Genomic DNA, 23,259 nt, shown 5'->3' on the forward strand with positions numbered 1-23,259 from the left:
ATAACTGATGGACACAGTAATATTTCAGGATTGAAATGAGGTTTATTGTACTAACAAAAAATGTGCAATATGCATTAAACCAAAATTTGACTGGTGCAAAAGTATGGGCACCTCAACAGAAAAGTCACATTAATATTTAGTAGATCCTCCTTTTGCAAAGATAACAGCCTCTAGTCGCTTCCTGTAGCTTTTAATCAGTTCCTGGATGAAGGTATTTTGGACCATTCCTCTTTACAAAACAATTCAAGTTCAGTTAAGTTAGATGGTCGCCGAGCATGGACAGCCCGCTTCAAATCATCCCACAGATGTTCAATGATATTCAGGTCTGGGGACTGGGATGGCCATTCCAGAACATTGTAATTGTTCCTCTGCATGAATGCCTGAGTCGATTTGGAGCAGTGTTTTGGATCATTGTCTTGCTGAAATATCTATCCCCGGCATAACTTCAACTTTGTTACTGATTCTTGAACATTATTCTCAAGAATCTGCTGATACTGAGTGGAATCCATGCGGCCCTCAACTTTAACAAGATTCCCGATGCCGGCATTGGCCACACAGCCCCAAAGCATGATGGAACCTCCACCAAATTTTACAGTGGGTAGCAAGTGTTTTTCTTGGAATGCTGTTTTTTTTTTGGACGCAATGCATAACGCCTTTTTGTATGACCAAACAACTCAATCTTTGTTTCAACAGTCCACAGGCTTGTCCAAATGTGCTTTTACATACCTAAGGGGGCTCTGTTTGTGGCGTGGTTGCAGAAACAGCTTCTTTCTCATCAATCTCCCATACAGCTTCTATTTGTGCAAAGTGCACTGTATTGTTGACTGATGCACAGTGACACCATCTGCAGCAAGATGATGCTGCCGCTCTTTGGAGGTGGTCGGTGGATTGTCCTTGACTGTTCTCACCATTCTTCTTCTCTGCCTTTCTGATATTTTTCTTGGCCTGCCACTTCTGGGCTTAACAAGAACTGTCCCTGTGGTCTTCCATTTCCTTACTATGTTCCTCACAGTTGAAACTGACAGGTTAAATCTCTGAGACAACTTTTTGTATTCTGCCCATGAACAACTATGTTGAACAATCTTTGTTTTCAGATCATTTGAGAGCGGGCTGCCCATGCTCGGTGACCATCAAATTTAACTGAACTTGAATTGTTTTGTAAAGAGGAATGGTCCAAAATACCTTCATCCAGGATCCAGGAACTGATTAAAAGCTACAGGAAGCGACTAGAGGCTGTTATCTCTGCAAAAGGAGGATCTACTAAATATTAATGTCACTTTTCTGTTGAGGTGCCCATACTTTTGCACCGGTCAAATTTTGGTTTAATGCATATTGCACATTTTCTGTTAGTACAATAAACCTCATTTCAATCCTGAAATATTACTGTGTCCATCAGTTATTAGATATATCAAACTGAAATGGCTGCTGCAAACACCAAAATATTTAGAACTAAAAATGATTAAAATTAATAGGGGTGCCCAAACTTTTTCATAGGACTGTATGTGAGCCATTGGTCGGGTGAGGTTTCTCTGACCAGCACTCGTCGATCTGTTCCTCCCAGTTTTGGGGGTCTGCCGACTTGGGGCACATTCCGACAATCACCGTTCACCTTCCACTTTGTAATCACATAGGCCACTGTCGATTTTGGGTAATTCAGTTTGCTTGCATGTGTCCCTTAAGGATCGACCATTTCTGTGGTACCCCACAATTACCCCTTTCTCAAAATCGGACAACTCTTTACTTTGTGACATCTTGAATGCAACTTATGCCAATGCACTAATGCCAATGCTGTTTCCTATGTCATGATGGAAGGCGCGACATCACGACCGCAGATATCTTCATTTGCATGGTGTCAAAATACTTATTGGTAGACAGTGTCACCCTGTTGATGAATCTGGCTCATGCTGACCCAATGGAAGAACTGGCACACTTTTTTTTTCTTTTTTTTAATGGTACGCCATTAAAACTAATAATTATTCATCCTATAAGGGTAAGGACACACATTCAGGTTTTTGTAATGCAGTGTTTGCAGACAAAACCAGAAGTTTTTTTTTTTTTAATCACGCACCCCCCTTCCCTAAAAAAACAAGGTGCGACAACATGCCTTCAGGCCATGAAGCACAGTAGGAGAAGACAAAGAGTTTTCCATGAGAGAGTAGTATCACTCCCCAAGGCAGTGCCAGCATCGGAGGGATGCAGCGGAGGCAGTTGAATGTGGCTACTTGTGCCAGTAAAGCTCAGGGTCAGTGCTGGCGGAGTGCAGGAGTACGGGAGAGCGTCGGTCTGCTCTGAACCAAAATCCCTGGCAAAAGACTGTTGACTGTCTCCAAGGGTGCAGAAGAAATTGAAGAAAGGCACATTGGGTGCCTAAACTGTAAGTTAAGCCCCCGATCTTTCTTTGAACATGTTTAAGTGTTCCAAACACTTTTGCATTTTTGCCACAAAAATGGTTCACAATACACATGGCGCAAAAAAGGCCAAAAAAACAAACTTATAGACACACAACATTTAACACAGAATTGTGCCTACATTATAAATTAGCACCCTAGTAAACTAGTCTAAAAAAAGTGCACCTGTGAAAAGTGTGGCCAAAATGGAGACCGATGATAAATAACCCTCAATGTGTTCTCAAAATGGACGTGTGCAAGAGACGCATAGGGAAGGATCTTGTGACAACCTGTCTAGCCAAAGTAGTTACATCCCCTTCCACACTGTAAAGCAATCCAAAAGAGACAACAATAGAACATTTCTCATGCTTATCGTTCTATATATTGGGTGGACATCTCATTTACACAGTATCCAGAATTTGGTGCCCAAAAAGTACAGCATATCCTGTTGATCAAGTGATGTAGTCTCCAGAATTTGATGACAAGGTTGTCCAGTGTCAAGTCCATGAAAGCACGATGGTTCAACATTGAAACTTTTATTGTTTTGCTCTAGGGATGCAGTAAAACTTTTGGACAATTTACCAAAAACCCCAAAGTGGAGATGACTACTGCATGGTAGACAAACTCTGAACACTACACATAACAACAATTTTCTGTACGTGTGTACAATTCTCATGTCCGTGAATTGGGAGGCCATCAAGGAGAATTGCTCCCAAGTATATGTCATCTGCAAAACTAAAAATGTGCATGTTGTAATTTTGCTACATGGATCATGGGTCAGTGTGAAAAAATAGTGGTGTGAAGCATGCACCCCTATGGGTCTGTATACTGCTATACACATAGACAGCCCATGCACCATAAGTGCACCTGTCTGAATTAGCCTTGTGTTCTACGTAATGTGTGATAGGTCTGCCTAGAACAGGGGTAGGGAACGTACGGCTCTCCAGCTGTTGCAAAACTACAACTCCCAGCATGCATACTTGCTCTGCTTATCTTGGAACTCCCATGGAAGTGAATGGAGCATGTTGGGAGTTGTAGTTTCACAGCAGCTGAAGAGCTGGAGGTTCCCTATCCCTGGCCTAGAACAAAGACATATATGAAGCCTATTATCTTCCATGGTCATCCAGAGTAAGCCAAGACTCAGAGGTAGAAGCCAGTGTTCCTCAATTTAGGGATAATATTTCTTGCTGACACTCAGATTACATCACGGGATCAACATGTCGTCTCCAGAAATCTGTTAGCTATTACCTGTAACATTGGAACACGTAATAAAGGCATTAAAGGGGTTTCATAAAAAAGAGGTGAAGATTGTAAAGAAGGATTACTTACCTGTTTATTTCACTGCTGCCCCAGTGTCAATGCTCTGGTTCTCCATGCAAGTGTGTTTACTGGGCTGCAGCATTGACTTGCACTAGCCATGTGACCACTGCAGCAAATTACTAGTCCCAGGACACAGGACCTGCAGTGTAAGTCTACCGCCCACCACATCACTGCTGTATAAGTACAATTTAATACACAGTGGACTGAACAGTATGAGGGGGGAGGGATTTAGTATTAAGGCACTATTGCAGTAAAGGTAAAAGCATTACTTATGTTGGGAGGCTATTACCTATGGGGGGCACTATAACAGTAATCTGTCTGGCCACAGGTTACAGTTACAGATGAACGAACACTGTTCGATCGAATAGATAGTTGATCGAATATCTGGCCGTTCGAGGTATGCGATTCCAATGGAATACCACGAGGCAAACGCAGTAAAATTCGTATCCCCTCCCACCTTCCCTGGCACTTTTTTTGCACCAATAACTGCGCAGGGGAGGTGGGACAGGAACTACAACAACGGAGGCATCGAAAAAAAATCGGAAAAAGTAATTGGCTGCCGAAATCAGGTGACCTCCAATTTATACGAATAGTGGATTTAATATCCGGTTCATATGAGACTGTGAATTATGTGACTGTGAGACAGGGATAGATGTACAGGCAGGGTGAGCTAGGGATTACCTTTATTTAGGTGGGAACTCTTTGTGGCTCTATCTGGTCGGGATCCCTGTCAGATTGCGATATGCGGGAGCTGACTTTTTCCCATAAGAATGCATTGACCAGCGATGATTGGCCGAATGCCATATAGAGTACAGCATTCGGCCAATCGAAGCTGGTTCTGCCCGAGGCTCGTCTGTGAGAAGGTGGAGTCTAATATCGGACCAGAATGGAGACTGCTGTGTACCGATCTTAGACTCCGCCTCCTCCGGCAGAACCAGCATTGATTGGCCGAATGCTGTACTCTGTATGGCATTCGGCCAATCAACGCTGGTCAATGCATTCCTATGCTGAGATGTAGCAGTGCTGGCCATGCGCTCAGCTCGACTACAACAGAGATGCAGCCGACATGAGTGCACGGCCAGCACTGCTACACCAGAGAACCACTGCTACACCGGATAACCGCTAAACCCTGCTGCACACTCAGCTCTGTTGTATCACAGATGTGCTGAACCCTGCTGCACACTCAGCTCTGCTGCATCAGAGATGCAGCAGAGCTGAGTGTGCGCTGAACCCTGCTGCACACTCAGCTCTGCTGCATCAAAGATGCACTGAACCCTGCTGCACACTCAGCTCTGCTGCATCTCAGCTGAGTGTGCAGCAGGGTTCAGCGAACACTCAGCTCTGCTACATCTCTGATGCAGCAGTGCTGAGTGTCCAGCAGGGCTGGCCATATTCTCAGCTCGGCAGCATCTTCGGTTTTGGTGAGCTGAGTGCACAGCCAGCACTGCTACATCTCGGTATAGAAATGCATTGACCAGCGTTGATTGGCCGAATGCCATACAGAGTACAGCATTCGCCCAATCAATGCTGGTTCTGCCAGAGGAGGCGGAGTCTGAGATCGGTCCACAGCAGTCTCCATTCTGGTCTGATCTTAGACTCCACCTCCTCACAGACGAGCCTCCGGCAGAACCAGCGTTGATTGGCCGAATGCTGTACTCTGTATGGCATTCGGCCAATCAACGCTGCTCAATGCATTCCTATGGGAAAAAGTCAGCTCCCGCATAGCGCAAGCTGACAGGGATCCCGATGTAATGCAGTGAGTTGGGCATGTTAGAAGCCCCCGGACATACTTCCCCTGCTGTCCCAGTTGCATTCCAGGGTGTTGGCATCATTTCTTGGGGTGTCATAGTGGACTTGGTGACTCTCCTGAGTCGAAGAGTGGGATCCCCTGAAATGAGCATTTTTTCCCCATAGACTATAATGGGGTTCGATATTCGTTCAAATAGTCGAATATTGAGGGGCTATTCGAAACGAATATCGAATATCAAATATTTTACTGTTCATTCATCTCTAGTTACAGTCTCCCGCACTTAGGCTATAGTGCCCTACCAGGTAATAGCCTCCACATAAATAATACTACTACTTAGGTAAGGGGAGGACTAATACCTGTGGGGGGGCACTAAATAAGAATTTTGCCTCATATTCCTCTCTATTTGCTGGACCTCCGGTTCACACCCATTCACTCTCTGTTTAGCCTCAGATGAATGGGGCTAATCAATGGAACGGCTTGTGCACTGATTGTTCTGTGGCTGATCAGTTGCGGAATATGTGGGAATATCGAACAGGATGCTTATTGTTTTACAGTTAAGGGATCATTCCAACAATGGAGGAGAACACCATTTTAATTTTTGCCTCAGGCAGCACATAAGCTAAAATCAATCCTGTGTGCAAATACATTTAAAAACTATATTTCAGAAGTATTCTCTTCTACATTAGAAGTATTACTACTAGAGGAAGCACAACCAATATGGGGGCATGTTGAGCATTCCAGAGAAGTGGTGCAACTTGGGAGAAGTTTTGGATACGGGATTTGGAGGTTCTGATAATAGAGGATGTTAGTCTTAGGTTATGGGTCAAATGAAGGGGTTGGGTGATAGACAGAAATGAGGGAGGAAATGTAGGGAGGTGCAGCAATATGGAGAGCCTTGTAGATGAGGGTGATAAGGTTATATTGTATTCTATAGTGAATAGGCATTTAGTACAGTGACGGGCAATTACAATGATATATGAGCCTGGCTGTCACATTCAGAATAGATTGTAGAGGAGACTGGATACCTCTGTCATCCTCTGCACCTCTATGGGAGCCATTATAGAAATGTACAACAGGGTTCTATTAAATATTGAAAATGTATGTATTTCAAGGGTAACTGTCAGGTCATTACGGACCAATGTAGTTTTGTGTCCAAAATAGTCCTGTTGTAATGCTAAACTGGTAAATTGCAGAGATATCGAGTATTTTTGTTTTTAATGCTGGCAGACTGCAGTACAACATGGAAACTAAACCACCCACATGTCCTTATGGACTGGTCCTAAATTGACCTGCCAGGTTGCTTTTAAAGATAGGAAAGGATATAATATAGTAAATAGGTTTCCTTTAGTAGTAAGAGAGTTAAATCTCAGGACGTTCACCCGCGAGGCAGCTCTCCCTAGTGGCAGGGGCACAGGTGATGCTGCAATAATGCAATTACTACCTGCTAACCCTTTCCTGCTCTTACAATTATACTTGCAATACTTGTCAAGCCTCCTATACACTTAGTGAATGGGTTAAGCAGACCATGACTACTAAAATGATGCAATAAACTTAGTAGAACTTCCTCATGCTTTTAATAGCTGCAACCTATTACAGAATGGATATTATCTCACCGAAGTCTCTTGTCGGCAGCAATGTGAAATGTGTCGTCATGATACAGTATAAGCAGATAATAGGTTACTCTGTGTCAAGATTTCTTGAAATGGATTTAGGACGGGGCCCCACGGGATCAAAATCGCAGCGTTTTACAGTACAGACAAAGTGGATGGAATTCTAGCGAAATGCAGTGATTTCCAAAACCGGCGTGGAAATCACAGCATGTCAATTAGAGATGAGTGAACAGTAAAATGTTCGATATTCGATATTCGTTTCGAGTAGCCGCTCAATATTCGACTACTGTAATCAAATATTGAATCCTATTATAGTCTATGGGGGGAAAATGCTCGTTTCAGGGGTAGGCAACATTCGATCAAATTACACTTACCAAGTCCACGAGTAAGGGTCGGATCCTCTGAGAAGTCTTCTCCGTGCAGCGTCCCCACGGACGCATGCCCGCACTACAAGAAAATGGCCGCTTACAGTCAAAGCGGCCATTTTCTTATAGCGCGGGCATGCGCAGTCGGCTCTGCCGAGGCCCGATGCCTGGCAGAGTGAATTCAGAGCCGGAAGACGCTGCGGGGAAGCTGCACGGAGAAGACTTCTAAAGGTAGGAGAAGAACCAGTATTGATTGGCTGACTGTATAGCATTCGGCCAATCAATGCTGGTTCTGCATCGAACTTTTCCGTTCGAATAGCGAGTGGTAGTCGATCGAGTACGAGTATTTCGAATACCGTAGTATTCGATTGAATACCTACTCGATCGAATACTACTCGCTCATCTCTAATGTCAATTAAACCTACAGAAACGCCGGCAGTTTCCCCATAGGTATAATTGCAACAGAAAGTTCGCAAAGGAAAACTCTACAAATTTTCTGTTTAAAACACTGCGGGAAGAACTGCGATACGTTCCCACCGCATTTTTTTCTGCAGTGCTTTATTGCTGCGGAACGTCCCGTGGGGCCTTAGTCTTAAAGGGGATGTTTGGCCAGGTTAATGTTGCTGTATGTTAGGGCAGTACAATGTACTGATAAACTCCCTGACTATAGCTGTGGGTCACTTACTGGATGTCTTGCAGGCATTTCTATACATCACATTTTATTGGGTGCAGCTAAGTGCTGCGTCTTAATATTCATGAGCATCAGGTTCCCCTTCCACTGCCACAGCTGCTTGACAGCTTTCTCTCTATCTTGTGAATCTGTCATGAGGATTATGTGGACCTATCCGAGGGTAGCACAATGTAGTAATGGACACCCTTATTATAGCAGTGTGTCACTTACCAGATATCTTGCAGTAGTTTCCATAAAATAAGATTCTATTAGGTACAGTCAAGTGATGAGGCTTTATATTCATGAATGGGAAACTTTTCTCACCATGCAGCAGCTTATTGACAGCTTCCTCACTATAGTGTCCACCCACAGGAAAATGCTGCCAAATAGTGACGGGTGGGCGGCTCATGAACACCAAGGACTCCACAGTGTGCCCTTGGCCCGACTTCTCCTAGCAAAATGTGATTTTATGGAAACAGGAGATAGACATGCAGCTAAGATGCTGTTAGATATTGTGTCATTGGCACATATATCATGTGTTAATTGCCCAGATATATCTGTATTTTCCCCATATGAAGCAATAGCAAGTGCACATATAGCCTGGCCAATAGGGGACATGTAATTCCATCTAATTGTTAGACTGCACCTGTATTTAACATTGCTGTAAATGGGAAAGTACAGGTGCGGCCCGACGGTGGCACATGGCAGATGCAGGCAGGGCACAATGACTAAGAGCAGCCTGCGTAACACACCACTATAAACAGGGATTGTATCAATACTTTATGTAGCCGTGAAACAGGGTGGCACAAACCCAATGAGAGATTCCCTTTAAGGACAAAGATATTTCAAGATCTACCTACATTTCACTTTCACTGCATTCTTCATAAATAACATGTATATATACAATATTATGTGTCATCTCACAAGTTAATTTTGCCTGTTTACAGATAACATATAAAAAGTTTCACTTTACAAACCCAAATAGTAAAACGTTATTTCTTCACTACTCAAAAGGAACAGTATTTCCAACTCATTTTATACAATGTGACCTGGAATGCTAAGTTACAGGTTAAAAAGGTTGTACAAGTTTTTAAAAAATGAGTTCTTAATGTTTAGAAACAGCGCCACTCTTGCCCTTAGCTCATGTCTGGTAATGCAGCTCAGGTCCATTAACTTAAATACAGTTGAGCAACAATTCTGGTCCCAGACAGGGCTGCTTTAACCATTCACATCAGGCACTATGGTAGTGAGGTCCCAATAAGCCGAACCCGGATCAAGCGGGACAGTCCTGCATTTTGGGTACTGGCCCAGTGTTCTGAGCGGCGGGTAGCGCTTTGAATTCTATCTGTGCCCTTTGGGCTAATGATGCCTGTTGCAAGGGGAAAAATGAGCACCGAGCCACAGACATCATTACAGCTGGAGCCCATGTGAATGGATTTAAGGTGAATATAACTTTTTTTTCTTATTTACATACAATACTGATGAATGAGGAGGCAGGGCGCCTTATGTGAGGGCTATTTCCGGGGACCTTAAATTATATGGGGGGGTGCTACTTATGTTTTAAAACAGCATTGATCTCAGGCTATGGAAAAGAATTGCACTGTTTCTATGAAACACAGCCCCCTTTTTGGGATCCTGTAAACCCCTTTGTACATTACTTTTGGGCACTTAAAGGGCTTGTCCATGATCACTGTTTTTTTTTTTTTTTTTATATGAAGCCGGTGAAGGTGAAAAAAACCCAAAACAACCCATATTCACCTTCTTTCCAGTGTCCCACCCCTGTCCAGTCCTGTTGCTCTGGTGTCTTGTTTTGGCAGAAGCCCCCACACGTGACTGCTGAGGCCAATCATTGGCCTCAGGAGAGGACACGGGACGTCACAGGTAACATATATGCGTGACGTTCCAGTTCCTTTACTTCTGCCACAAGACACCAGAGCAGCAAGACCGGACCGCGGTGGGGGATACCGAAGTATCAGGCACAGGTGATTATGTTTTGGAGGTTTTTTTCCACCTTCTCTGGCCTCATATCCTGGACATACAATACGATAAATTTTACATATGTTGTACTGAAATGCTACTAATTGATTAATTAATAAATATAACTAATTGAAGCCTTAGCAATCATTTAAAATATGGATTTTAGTAAGTTTCATGCGCTAAATAAATAGATATCCATAGATAAATGATGATAGACAAAAATAGTCCCTTGCACAGTTAAAATAATGGTAATTCATAAACCGCATTGACTGTTCACTTCCCAGTGCATTCACTTACATGGGAGGATCTGCTCGCCGTGTAATTAATTACTATTATCATTATCAATGCCTGCTTGAAGACTGTCATTTGCAATTATGTCAGTGTCAGCGCAGCGCTCCCCGCGGGAGAAGGATTACAACACGAGGATATAGCGAATATGTTCCAATAATTAGCACTGTCTTCTTACTGATGATAGTCTGCTCGGTAAGTACAGGACATGAGATGCAATGGTGGGTCATCTACAAGTCAAGTGGTTTAGCAGCTGGATATCCTCGACTCTGAATACAAAGCTGTCTCCGATCCCCCAATGATTGTACCTGCCCCTGTGTCTTATGGTAACATGCTACATGGAAAATAGTATATTACAAGATATGCAGATATTTGTATAGTGATAGCTCCCTCTAGTGTAATATTTTATTAATTCATTTCTTAGTTATGAGGCAGAGTGACAACCAACATGTCCGCCATCACAGCTGCTTCCCCGAATATTAAACTTACATATCCCCACTTCCAATTTGTTGTATGAGGATAAGGACACAAGTTCATGTTTTTTATATAGTTTCTGCAGCCAAAACCAGAATTAGATATAAAAAGAATATAGAGTATCATTTGTCGTTTATGGGGATACTTGCCAACTCTACTGCAATATTCAGGAGACTCCGAAAAAGAGGGGACAGCTCCTGGACTCCTGGAAGAACGGGCAGATCTCCCGGGCTCCTTCATCTAACAGGTGACATAGGCATTTTATGGGTGAAAAATGTCTCAAAAAAGCGGAATGGACAGCACATTGGTTATCCACATCACAAAAAAAGAGACATGTCCACAACAATAGGACCTCATCCCATCCACACTTGCCCACGTGGACTGGTATGTCTATAGGTTCTTGACCTGTATGATCCACAGATTGTATTGGCTTCAAAAACTGCACCAGAAAACCTGACCATGTGTTCTTAGCCTACCTATTTTTGCCTGTTTCTACATGTTGGCTCTAAACAATCAGCTTTAGTCTATGGAGAAATCTAATAGTGAGTGTTCCATTTCCCTGCAGCGCCTCTACTGGTATAATGAAGTATTACACAGTGCTAGATCAGCAAATTTCATGTAGGATATGGCAAGTCCCTCAGGGATAAAGAAGCTCTTGCAACAGCTCACAGCTCCTGAACATAGCTTTGGGACCACAAACCCAAGAAATAATTCCTATGGCTGCTATTAAGAGGAAAGGGATGTCCAGAGAGCGGCATCTGGTGCTGATATTATGGTGGATTCTATCCCAAAATCAGCGGCAGATTCTGCCCTCTTCTGCCTCCCATTGTTTTCTGATCGATGACACTAGCCATCTTCATTCACTGAGTTTAACCACTGAGGGAAATCCAGGGGGCCGGGAAAAGAAGAGGCCTCTGAGGTATCTAGCGGATAGGACATCAATTTTAAAAAGCTGGATAACCCCTTTGGTATTACCAGGACTGACATTTGGCTTGCTCTGATACCAGCATTAAAAGCATTATTCAGTTTCTCTGCGTTCCCTTCCTCATTACTCTCTATGGATTAACCGAACTTTGTGCAGCACATTCATAACCATGTGTCCCTGTATCACTTCTCTGCCAATGCAAGTCACGCAATGTATCCAAGGGTCAGGCCGGGTGATGACTTTGGATGACGGCTGTTGCTTCACTTTTGGATTTATGTTTCCAGCTGTGTTGAATGTTTAACAGCAAACCTTACATTACTAGAACAGCCGCACAAAGCTAGTGGGGGCCAAGCAGCGGCGCAACAAGACTGATCTTGTTCCTATTACATAAATTGGAGCGCAATGGGAGAAAATTTGTGATAAAGATACATATTTCTATGACATATGTACAACACATCCCCATAAGTACAGGGCCGGTGTTATACTCAGCACAACAGGCCTGTTAATACATATCATTAGCTTTTCCTATCATCCTATACCAGTTAAGGGGTATCTTTCACCACCTCCAACTCTTTGCATCCTCAGTAGGTGCCGCTACTGTGATGTCAGTGCTGTTAGATTCAGTATTTAATATGCTAATTGGGCGCCCCACTCTCAGGTAGCAGGTAGACAGGGACCGCCCAACTGACAATTGAGCACCTAATTAGCATATTTGATACTAAAATGAACAGCACAGATTGCTAAGGAATCGTTGAGGCTAGAGAAAAAAAATACAACTGAATTAAAATAATTGAAATACTACCTATGGATGGGTGAATTGAATTAGAATCCCTAAAATGTAACCCTCCTCTGTCCCCGCTCCCACATTACCCCACATGATATGATGCCGTTTCAGGCTAACTTTATATGTCCAAGCACCATCCACATGTTAAAGGACAGGACTGGTGATGGCTCATAACGTTTTATGTTTCTGTAATGACAGTAACCTCTATTACAACATTGTATGACCTTTGTATAAGCAATGCCGCCCCTGCTACCTCTTGTGTCACCCCCTCTACTGCATAGATTGTAAGCTCTTGCGAGCAGGGACCTCAGTCCCATTGTGTGACATGACTATTTCTTTGTAATGTATCTTTTTGTCTGTACTTGAACTTTGCAAATTGTATAGTGCTGCGGAATATGTTGGCGCTATATAAATAAAATGTATTATTATTATTATTATTATTATTATTAAGAGTTCTGATTGGTTGAGATCAGATGTTTACCATAGTCATAATCTGCATAAAACAAATGGCCGCTTTCTATCAGACTATATCCCCCCAGCTCTGTTTTTAATTCTTTGATGGTTGACACGATATGCAGCATGTTGTATGGACCAGCACTGACTACCACATGGGAAACAATCAGCATTGCAGCACAAACTGCACATATTTGCATGTATGCCATTTATCGATACCAGAGAATTACTGGAGGTAGCTTTCTATATATTTTTAGGGGGCTCTTTAGGCTATCAGAGAACACTGGGATATGGGATGCTTAATCTATGAACATCTGGGCGCTCATGATCTATTACGCGTCTGAGCCAACATAACTTCATCTGCGGGGAATTGTAGCTCAACAACAACTGACAGCCATCCAATTGCTTACACTATACTCTGCTGGTGGTGGGAGTGGGATCCATTATTCCCTACTATCTGATAGTACATAGTAGACAGAAACAGAATCGTACAGTATCTGGCGTACAGCGCATCCATCATCGGGAATAAGACACGTGCAGAGCGATAAATAAATCCTCATCTCACTGCGGACGATGAACAGAACAAACTATTCTGACTATTTATAGCAGAGCACATATCCGGCCCAAAATCAATTACGGAAATAACTTTTGCAGTGATTTTTTTTCCAATTTTTCAGATAATAATCTATAGCAAATATTTTGCGTGACTGGATGGTATATTTTTAGATCAGGATTAATCTTGTGCACTACGACACATCAAGGCCATCCATTGTAGGCTGTGGTTCACCTAGTAATGAAATAACCAGACATTTTTTTTTTTCTCCAGGACAGTAAGTAAAAACGTCTGACATGAAATTATTTTGTAAGAAAAAAAAATGGTTCCTCAATTTCAGAATAAAATTCCTGCACAGCTCTGGGGGATCGTAGGAGTCCAATGATGTGCGCCGTTCTGTGCATTGCATCATTGTGGCACATCAAATTTACTAATCCCAATGGAATTCATGTTTTTTTCCCCAAAACCCAGATGGAAAAAATGCAGGTAGGAAATGAGCTGGAAAGCTGTGCGATAACCGGGTACTTCCTTGGCACGTAAAATATTGAGATATGTATTTTGTACAACTTATATGATAGCAAAAAATTTTCATGTGTCATTATCATTATATTTTTCCATTTTAAGTGGCCCCGAGACTGCCCCCAAATCAGATGGGGCACCCACTTTGGTGGGGTTTAGTCTTAATGAATTTACGCCATGCTCTATTTTGTGGTACTACTTCTGGTAATTGGGGTTAGTTGACAAGTATATATTGCAGTTCCAAAGGTTGGTTATAAAATGGAAGTTTTTGTAGTTTTTGTATAGCCATATTTGTATTTTTACTAGGGTTGAGCCGATCTTGAGATTTCAGGATCGATTTTAAAATCCGATTTCCGATCATTTTCCAGCCGATCTCGATCCTGATCGCGATCGTGAAATTTGCTCAATCGCCGATCGGAATCCGATCCTTTCCGAACCCGATCCTCAACCCTAGTCAATGCTTCTCTATGGGAAAAGTCACTTTTAGGGTTGAGTCGATCTTGAGATAACCTCCGATCTCGATCCTGCTGGAAAAGATCGGGGCGGAATTCCGATCGCGATCGTGAAATTTACTTGATCGCCGATCGAAATCCAATCTTTTCCGATCCCGATCGCTCAACCCTAATTTTTACATATTTTACATATTTGTATGCCATAGACCTTTGTAACATAAATTACAATAATAGTCTTTCTCCATCCCCTTATATCATGAAATCTACCCAAGAAGATGAGTGAAGAATCTATGAAGTCATCCTACTTATCATGGTAAATATAGACACGGCCATGATGTCATGGAGTCTTAGGCCAGCTGCACATGGGCTTTTAGGGTCTTGAAAATACAGTCCATATATTGGCTGTGTTTCCCACACTGCACTCATAGTATCACAGTTATCGATGGTATTGCCTCATGTGGGGCTTCTGTCTAGTACATGATGGGACAGTAGCCTCGTACTGGGGCAGTGACCAGCCTAGGGGAGTAGTGATTTGAGCATTTGAGCCCCATTTTCTCTACATAAGGCTCTGAGCCTTTGGTACTGTTAGACTGTGTTCACATCTCCATCAGGATTTACGTTTTTCTGTCCTGTTATAAGATTAGATTGAATCCTTCATATGGTGGATCCTGATGGACTCCATTGAAGATGTGGTGCAATGGTTCAGTGCAATGATTCTCCCATAAGCAAAATTCTGTTACATTTATCGGTTGCGCTTCACAAAGTACAGCCTTCAAACACTATGGCCAGACATTTTCTCTGATGATGAAGCAAGAAAAACTCAATGGGAGAAATTCATCATTCCCCCTACGCCAGTGATAGTGAGGTGGACCTTTGACATAAGACCCTTTTTTGCATCAAACATGCGCCAAGAGCCCTTATCTACACCTCTCCCGCCACATTCTGGGTCAGTGTAGGGACGCCAAGGTCTGACTGATTTATGAAGTCTCATACCAGGTTTTTGACCTGAGTTAGAAATCTACACCAGTATCTTCCTCATCATAAATCACCGGTTCCCTGCGACAGTCAGGCCATTTATTAAGACTGCCATACAAAGTACCAGTATATATGAGTTTTCCTCTGCCTTTCGGAGGCCCAGGTCCAGAGTTTCTTTCTCCGCAGAGTGTCTGTGGGACTCCAAGAGCAGCCAGCAATGTGTCTGGACAACTTACCCAAAAGCTTGCAGAGTGAAGCGTGCGACATCCTTGAGCAGTTGGGTCCATGTGAGTTTGTCATGCATGTCTTGTATGGACAGGAGTGCTGCTTATGTTTCTGCAGACCTTAGACCTTGTGACTCTGCAGACAAAACTACTGCCAAACTACTGTGACATAGTTCCGTACCTGAAATCACTTCGAGTAAAGTACCCATGATACTGTGCCCTGTAAGAGTAAGAGTAGGCTGCAGACAGTCCTGATCTGTGGGTAGTCGGCATAACTAAGAGAGATCCGACTCCTGAAGAAACATGGGTGCTCTCCGGTTAGTAGGTTAATGGAGGTAGTACACCTTTTTCAGTGTTCTTTGTACAATCGATTCATAGAATCCATTAGACAAATCTCTCTCCAAAACTCTAATTATAATTCCAATAACGACTTTGTTAAAGAGTTGGTCACTGCTTTCCATCAATACCTTATCATTCACACTGTAATAAACTCTGAACGTGTCATCAGTCAGGTAGTTCTACATGTGGGTGGCTGAAATAGATGCAGAATACATTATTATCACCCATCATTTTTTCACTCTTATAGCACCGAGCCCTGGACTGCCATACATCGTACCAACGCCCCTGTACTAACTGGACTATAACAATAGAGTGGTCAGGTAATACCGTAAATGAGTTGGCAATGAACATTTTGCAAATAAGTTCAAGTCAACACAGCAAGAATGATAAAAGAGAATTATTTATATGAACTTAACAAGCCTAAAGCGTCAGTTTAGAAAAAAATAGTAATTTTCAATAGCAGATACAGAGTTCTATCCCTTGTGGGTGGGTGGTCTTCTAGAAATTGTCCCCCTCCACTTCCCACCTATTATTCTGCTTTTTCCACCTACTATAAGATCGAGATTTTCTGCTCCTGTATTTTAAACATATTCCAAGCAGCAAAACGCATTGGCCCTCAGTTTGCTTTATATACAGTACCTGATTTACCTTTACCTCCCTGGCTCTTTCTTAGGGTAAGTTCACATGGAAATTTATGGTCAGGATTTTGAGGTTAAACAAAAAAAAAAGTTTCGCCAGGACACTCATGGGCACTCACAGGCGGACATTTTGTAAATGAATTGGTTTGTAAAGTGACTGCCGGTTTCCGTCTTCTGTCCAGTTTCTCGGGCAGAAGACGGAAATCTGAAAGCAGAGACCGGGGCGCAGATGGGAGCCCACCCTGAATCAGTAGCAGTATAGCTCAGCAGTGGAGACATGAATATTCATGAGGAAAAAGCGTTATATTCAGGTGAGCCTGAGCTATCTAACTTGCTGCTGGATTAATATTAATATTATATGGTGACAGACTCCATTTAGTACTATTCAGTACCACGACCTTGTGCTTTGTATACGTATGAATTACATGTATATGTCATGGGCATATCTATACTATAACCTTGCCAATATATTTATTCATTGTTATTGCCAGTGGCTCTAATACAATTTCAATTATCCCTCTTTCACTCTAGAAAACGTCATTTTTTGAAGACTTTTCAATCTATGTCTAATGCAAATACGTGGCTTAGGATTTTTATTGCATGTTATAAATTATCCATATCTTTATATGATGTGTCCTTTATAAGAACGTGTAGTTTAGTATATAAATGACTATCTATACCTATATCCCAAATAAGCAATTGAGCAATTATTACTGTTTATATCTAGAGATGAGCGAACAGTAAAATGTCAGAGATTCAATATTCGTTTCGAATAGCCACTCAATATTCGACTATTCGATCGAATATCGAACCCCATTATAGTCTATGGGAGAAAATGCTTCGCTACAGGGGATCCTACCATTCGACTCAGGAGGGTCACCAAGTCCACTTTCACACCCCAGGAAATGATGCCAACACCCTGGAAAGCAACTTGGATAGCAGGGGAAGCATGTTTGGGGGCATCAAGTACCTTTATTATGTCGGGATCCCTGTCAGCTTGCAATATGCCGGAGCTGACTTTTTTCACATAGGAATGCATTGACCAGTGTTGATTGGCCAGTCTACGGGATTCCAACCCCCCCCCCCAACCCCAATTCCCCCCAGTGTCCGCTTACCTGCAGCTCCCTGCTCTTGGTCCACTTCAGTCCATGGTCCAGGTTTCAGAGCGCCCTGCCCCCCTCTCCCCGACTAGTATTATAGAGAAGGCGGGGCTTAGGAGAGTGTGGGTGGGTACTGGGCAGGGAGACTCCCCACCCACACTCTCCTAAGCTCCGCCTTCTCTATAATATTAGTCGGGAGAGGGGGCGGGGTTGGGGGTTGGGGGGGTTTGGGGTCCCAAATTAGTCGAATGGTAAATCCACCATTCGTCTAAATTGGAGGTTATCTGTTTCTGGCTGACAATTCCTTTTTCCGATTTTTTTTTTCACTGCCTACGTTGCCGTATTTCCTGTCCCACCTCCCCTGCGCAGTTATTGGTGCAAAAAATTAGGGAAGGTGGGAGGGGAATCAAATTTTTAGTGAGTTTGCCACCTGGTGTTCGATTGGAATCGAATATCAATTCGATCGAACGCCGTTCGCTCATCTCTATTTATATCTGTTTGGAGTAGGAAAGAAGAATTCTGGATTAAACGCCATCTGTACTGTTCCCTAAAAGGAGTCTAGAATTGGACTCTAACCAAGAAATTTCAAAATATTTTTTTACTGTGTGCAGGGGCCACTATGGGGCATAATACTGTGTACAGGGGCCACTATGGGGAATAATACTGTGTGCAGGGGCCACTATGGGGAATAATACTGTGTGCAGGGGCCACTATGGGGAATAATACTGTGTGCAGGGGCCACTATGGGGCATAATACTGTGTGCAGGGGCCACTATGGGGCATAATACTGTGTGCAGGGGCCACTATGGGGGATAATACTGTGTGCAGGAGCCACTATGGGGGATAATACTGTGTGCAGGGGCTACTATGGGGCATAATACTGTGTGCAGGGGCCACTATGGGGAATAATACTGTGTGCAGGGGCCACTATGGGGCATAATACTGTGTGCAGGGGCCACTATGGGGCATAATACTGTGTGGAGGGGCCACTATGGGGAATAATACTGTGTGCAGGGGCCACTATGGGGAATAATACTGTGTGCAGGGGCCACTATGGGGAATAATACTGTGTGCAGGGGCCACTATGGGGAATAATACTGTGTGCAGGAGCCACTATGGGGGATAATACTGTGTGCAGGGGCCACTATGGGGCATAATACTGTGTGCAGGGGCCACTATGGGGCATAATACTGTGTGCAGGGGCCACTATGGGGAATAATACTGTGTGCAGAGGCCACAATACTGTGTGCAGGGGCCACTATGGGGCATAATACTGTGTGGAGGGACCACTATGGGGGATAATACTGTGTGCAGAGGCCACTATGGGGAATAATAATTTGTGCAGGGGCCACTATGGGGAATAATACTGTGTGCAGGGGCCACTATGGGGCATGATAGTGTGTGCAGGAATGCGGGGGCAGGGATCGGTCGGTTGGGGTCTTCGGTGTTGGGGGGTGGGACCCCGTGTCGAAACTTTGCCACAGGCCCCCACCATTCCTAGTTATACTACTTATTCAGGAATAAATGGTTAAATCCCTACGATATTCATTAGTCGCCTGGTTGAGTTTCTGTTTCCAGTTGCATTGCATGTATATGAATGAGGCCCTCAGCCAAATCCTTGACTAATAAAATGGTCTAGTAAGAGCTGTGACCTACCTCCAAACCCCCATTCCACCCTCACCCCCATTAAGGACACTGACACGTTAGTTGGAAGTAAAGGCCACAGCGGCCAATTTTATTAACACCATTAACAAATATCCTTGACTACATTCGAAAATAACAATAACATTATGCATAACATCACCATAATCCTCCCCCATGATAACACCACCCCGACATAAGGAGGGGTCTCTGAAGGCAATATTTTTACCCCCATAAGAACTCCAAAAAATTCCGGCTATTACCCCTGGCCGTGCACTCCTAGCCCAAGGGCACCCACACCGGAGGGTAAACCCGTCCTGGGTACCCTGCCTCAGGACTTAGCAACCCTTAAATTTCAAACTATCATCCATACAGAAAGTGGGTGGAGCTAACCCCCCTTTTGGTCCTCCACCCCCGCTTTGCCTACAAAGACCCCTCCTGACCATGCCGCCGTGACAAAGAACCTAAAGTAAGGGCGGGCAGGACAACTTCACCCCACGATTCTCCTAGAGATAGTGATCTCTTCACTAAGCTACCATATTTACAAAATATCTCTCCCTGACCCACCCCCTTGTCCTTAGTTTCACCCCTTCACCTTAACTTGCCCTAACTGCTCTCATACCATTTCTAGTCATGTGCTACACTCCACTACCCCTTCAGGTCCGTTACGTTCTGCCATCTTACATGTGGATTTTACTGTCGTTTCTATTCAATGAATTTCTATTGACATTATGTGGCTTTTACTGGACACATGTCTAAGGCGAGGTGCACCTTGCTCTATAATGTGATATAAATGTAGTGTGACCCCTATTTTTGTATTTTTTTTGTGGTATTTCTGGTAAAGAAACGTAATCCTGTGAGTCTTTTGTTCAGTTCTCCATGGACTATCGAGTGCAGCCATTCACTTTCTTTGTGGTAATTATGTAATAAAATAATTCCAGACAAAACACCAGAATCTGTTTTTCCTCTTTATTTTCAGAGTAGCAGTAAGTAATATATTACTTGTATTTTATCACATTAAATAACATAGGCTGTGGCTCTTCAGTCAGACTTGGCAAAGTCCAAACCTCCGATTGTTGATCAGAGTGATCGCTCCGCCATCCGTCCTCAGTAATAATCATCACTTATCTTATCTGAGGGAAGACCCACAACCCAGTGAACCAGAGGAAGGCAAAGAAAACCCCCAGAGAACTCTGGGCCAATTGTGTCTCATGGGAGAAAAATAATTCCTTCCTGACCCCAAATGTGGCGATCGGATGTCTCCCTGGATCACGTCTATCTGGCTGCATATTGTATTCCTGTATGTAAACTCAGAAGAGATAATAATCTGATTATTCCATATATCTAATAATGTTACATTGTATTATAATAAGAGAGTGTCCTGTCCACAAGAGCTTACAATCCAATGCAGGGAATCTTGTCTTTACCCCTTATTGACCACAACATCAGGCTCCTGTATAGTAAATGGTGCCGACAATATATTGTAGTAAAGGTGCTGCATACACATGCCCTATATTTACATCATATATGGATGTCACATTTTATCTTTTTCTTAAATTTGGTTGAATGTGGCCTCATGCCGGAAGCTCATGCCACGTTCTCTAGACCACAACTGATAGCCCAAGAAATGGTAGCTCAGAGGTGGCGTACATTGTAGGAAGATTCCTTAAAGGAAGAGTTGGTTACAACCACCCTATATTAAATTAAACTGCTCTACCCCCTATATGTCAAGGAATGGTATATTCTGGGGGTCGGCCAATATGTAGAACTGCTTCCAAATTTACCATAATCCACGTACTATTTTGGGGAATACAGCGCATGTCAGAGGAAATTGCACCACCTTTACTGACACAAAACATAAGCAAAATGACAAATTTCACAAGTAAATGTCCTTATGGAATTACACTGTTTGTAAAAATGGTTATTTTGTACATTTAATTACAATGTAAAAAATCTGATAAATAATTTACAATAAATTAGAAGTTTTGGGTTAGACAGACTGTATAAATTTGGAAATAATGTGGTCATTTAAGAGTAAAGACTTGGAATAACCTGCTCCTAAGAGATTACAACCTACGCAGTGGAGCATGCAGCAAACTTCCTTTACTATGGTGGCCAATGGTCCAGAACTTCTAATAGACTTAAACTTGTTTATGGTTCCATACTCTAAAGTTTATTGGGATGTAAGGAGGGGCGAACCACATGTCTAACAGAGAAAACTACTGAAAAATAATACAACATATATAGAGATCATATGCCATCGCTTTATACTTATAGTCCAGATTATCTGATAATCTGGACGCTATCGGGTAATGCCGGTGAAAGGAAGTTTACTGCAAATAGATCCAGACAGGTAAAACAACCTACCGTATTAAGATATTCTGGGCCTGGGGTATAGGTTACATTTGGGGAGATTTGTCAATAATCTTGTAAAATGGCTACATTTTTCAGTTGCCAAAATGGCGCCCATTTTGGTAATTTATTTTTTTGAAGGCTGAATATATCTGAGGCAGTATGCTAGGTATAGTAGTCACATTGCTCCTCCATAGGACCTCTAATGGCTGACATACTGTACATTTACATCTATGTTTTGCACATAAAAATGGCCGGTCTTTACTAAACGTGCCATACTTTATGACTTCTCTACCCCACACCCTAAAAATTACATAAAAAGTAATACATTTGCAACACATTCCAGTGTTTTGTGATGCATTGTGCTTTATAAAATCTCCCCCATTGTATGATGAGATTTCCTCCTGGCCACAAGAGCTTACAATCTAGGACAGAGAATTTTGTCTTTACCCCTTATTGACCAAAATCTGAGGCGCCTGCAATGTAAATGGTGCAGACAATATATTGCAGTAAAGATGTTGCATGCACGTGTGCTATATAGCATCATGTATGGACGTCACATTTTCTCCTTTTTTTTACTTGGCCGACTGTTGTTGTGGCTGAAATCATGGCGGACGTGTGCCTCACGTAGGAAGCTCGTGCCACGATCTCTAGACCACAATTTATAGGTCAGGTAATGGCAGCTCAGAGCTGGTGTACTTTGTCGGATTTGTTACAGGCAGGGTTGTTTTAACACCTGGATCCTCCATCATCAGCACTTAGAAATATGCTGTCCCAAGGGGGCCCCCACTACCATAGGGCCCGGCGCAAGTGCACCATTGGCCCTATGTTTAAAGCAGCCCTGTTTACAGGAAGAATTGTTAACAACCACCTTGTTTTGCGCTACTATTCCCCTATACGTCACTGCTGACAGTATCTGAAAAGCACTGCAGAATATGATGGCGCTATATAAGTAAGCAAAATAAGTAATATATTCTGGGAGAAGGCCAATATATACAGCTGCTGCCACAACTACTAACGTCCATGCATCATTGCTGGGATTATAGGGCAAGAGGAAAGAGAGCATCATCTTTACTGACACAAAATGTAAGCAAAATGGCACATTTCAGAAGTGAATGCTTAATGATTATAGAAAGATATTTTATCCAATTTTCTAAAAATAATTCTGAAATTAATTATAATTTTTGTCAACTAACTGTAAAAATGACAGATAAGTTTTTGGATTTTTCTCCTTGGAGAAATTTGGACAATAATTCTGGTCATGTTGGGGTAAAGATTACGGTCTATACGGTGACATTACAATGACATCTATAGTCATGCCACCATATTTCATACTTACCACCAATGCGTATTACTATATACATTACGTACGCTGACTGGTTTGCCGGATAGTCACTTGTATATCAGGCCTGTTGGCAACTCGCTCACTTTGTAGATTACACCATATTGTGTCTGCAGTGAGG

Source organism: Leptodactylus fuscus, chromosome 1 (assembly GCF_031893055.1).
Source record: "Leptodactylus fuscus isolate aLepFus1 chromosome 1, aLepFus1.hap2, whole genome shotgun sequence".
NCBI lineage: Eukaryota > Metazoa > Chordata > Amphibia > Anura > Leptodactylidae > Leptodactylus > Leptodactylus fuscus.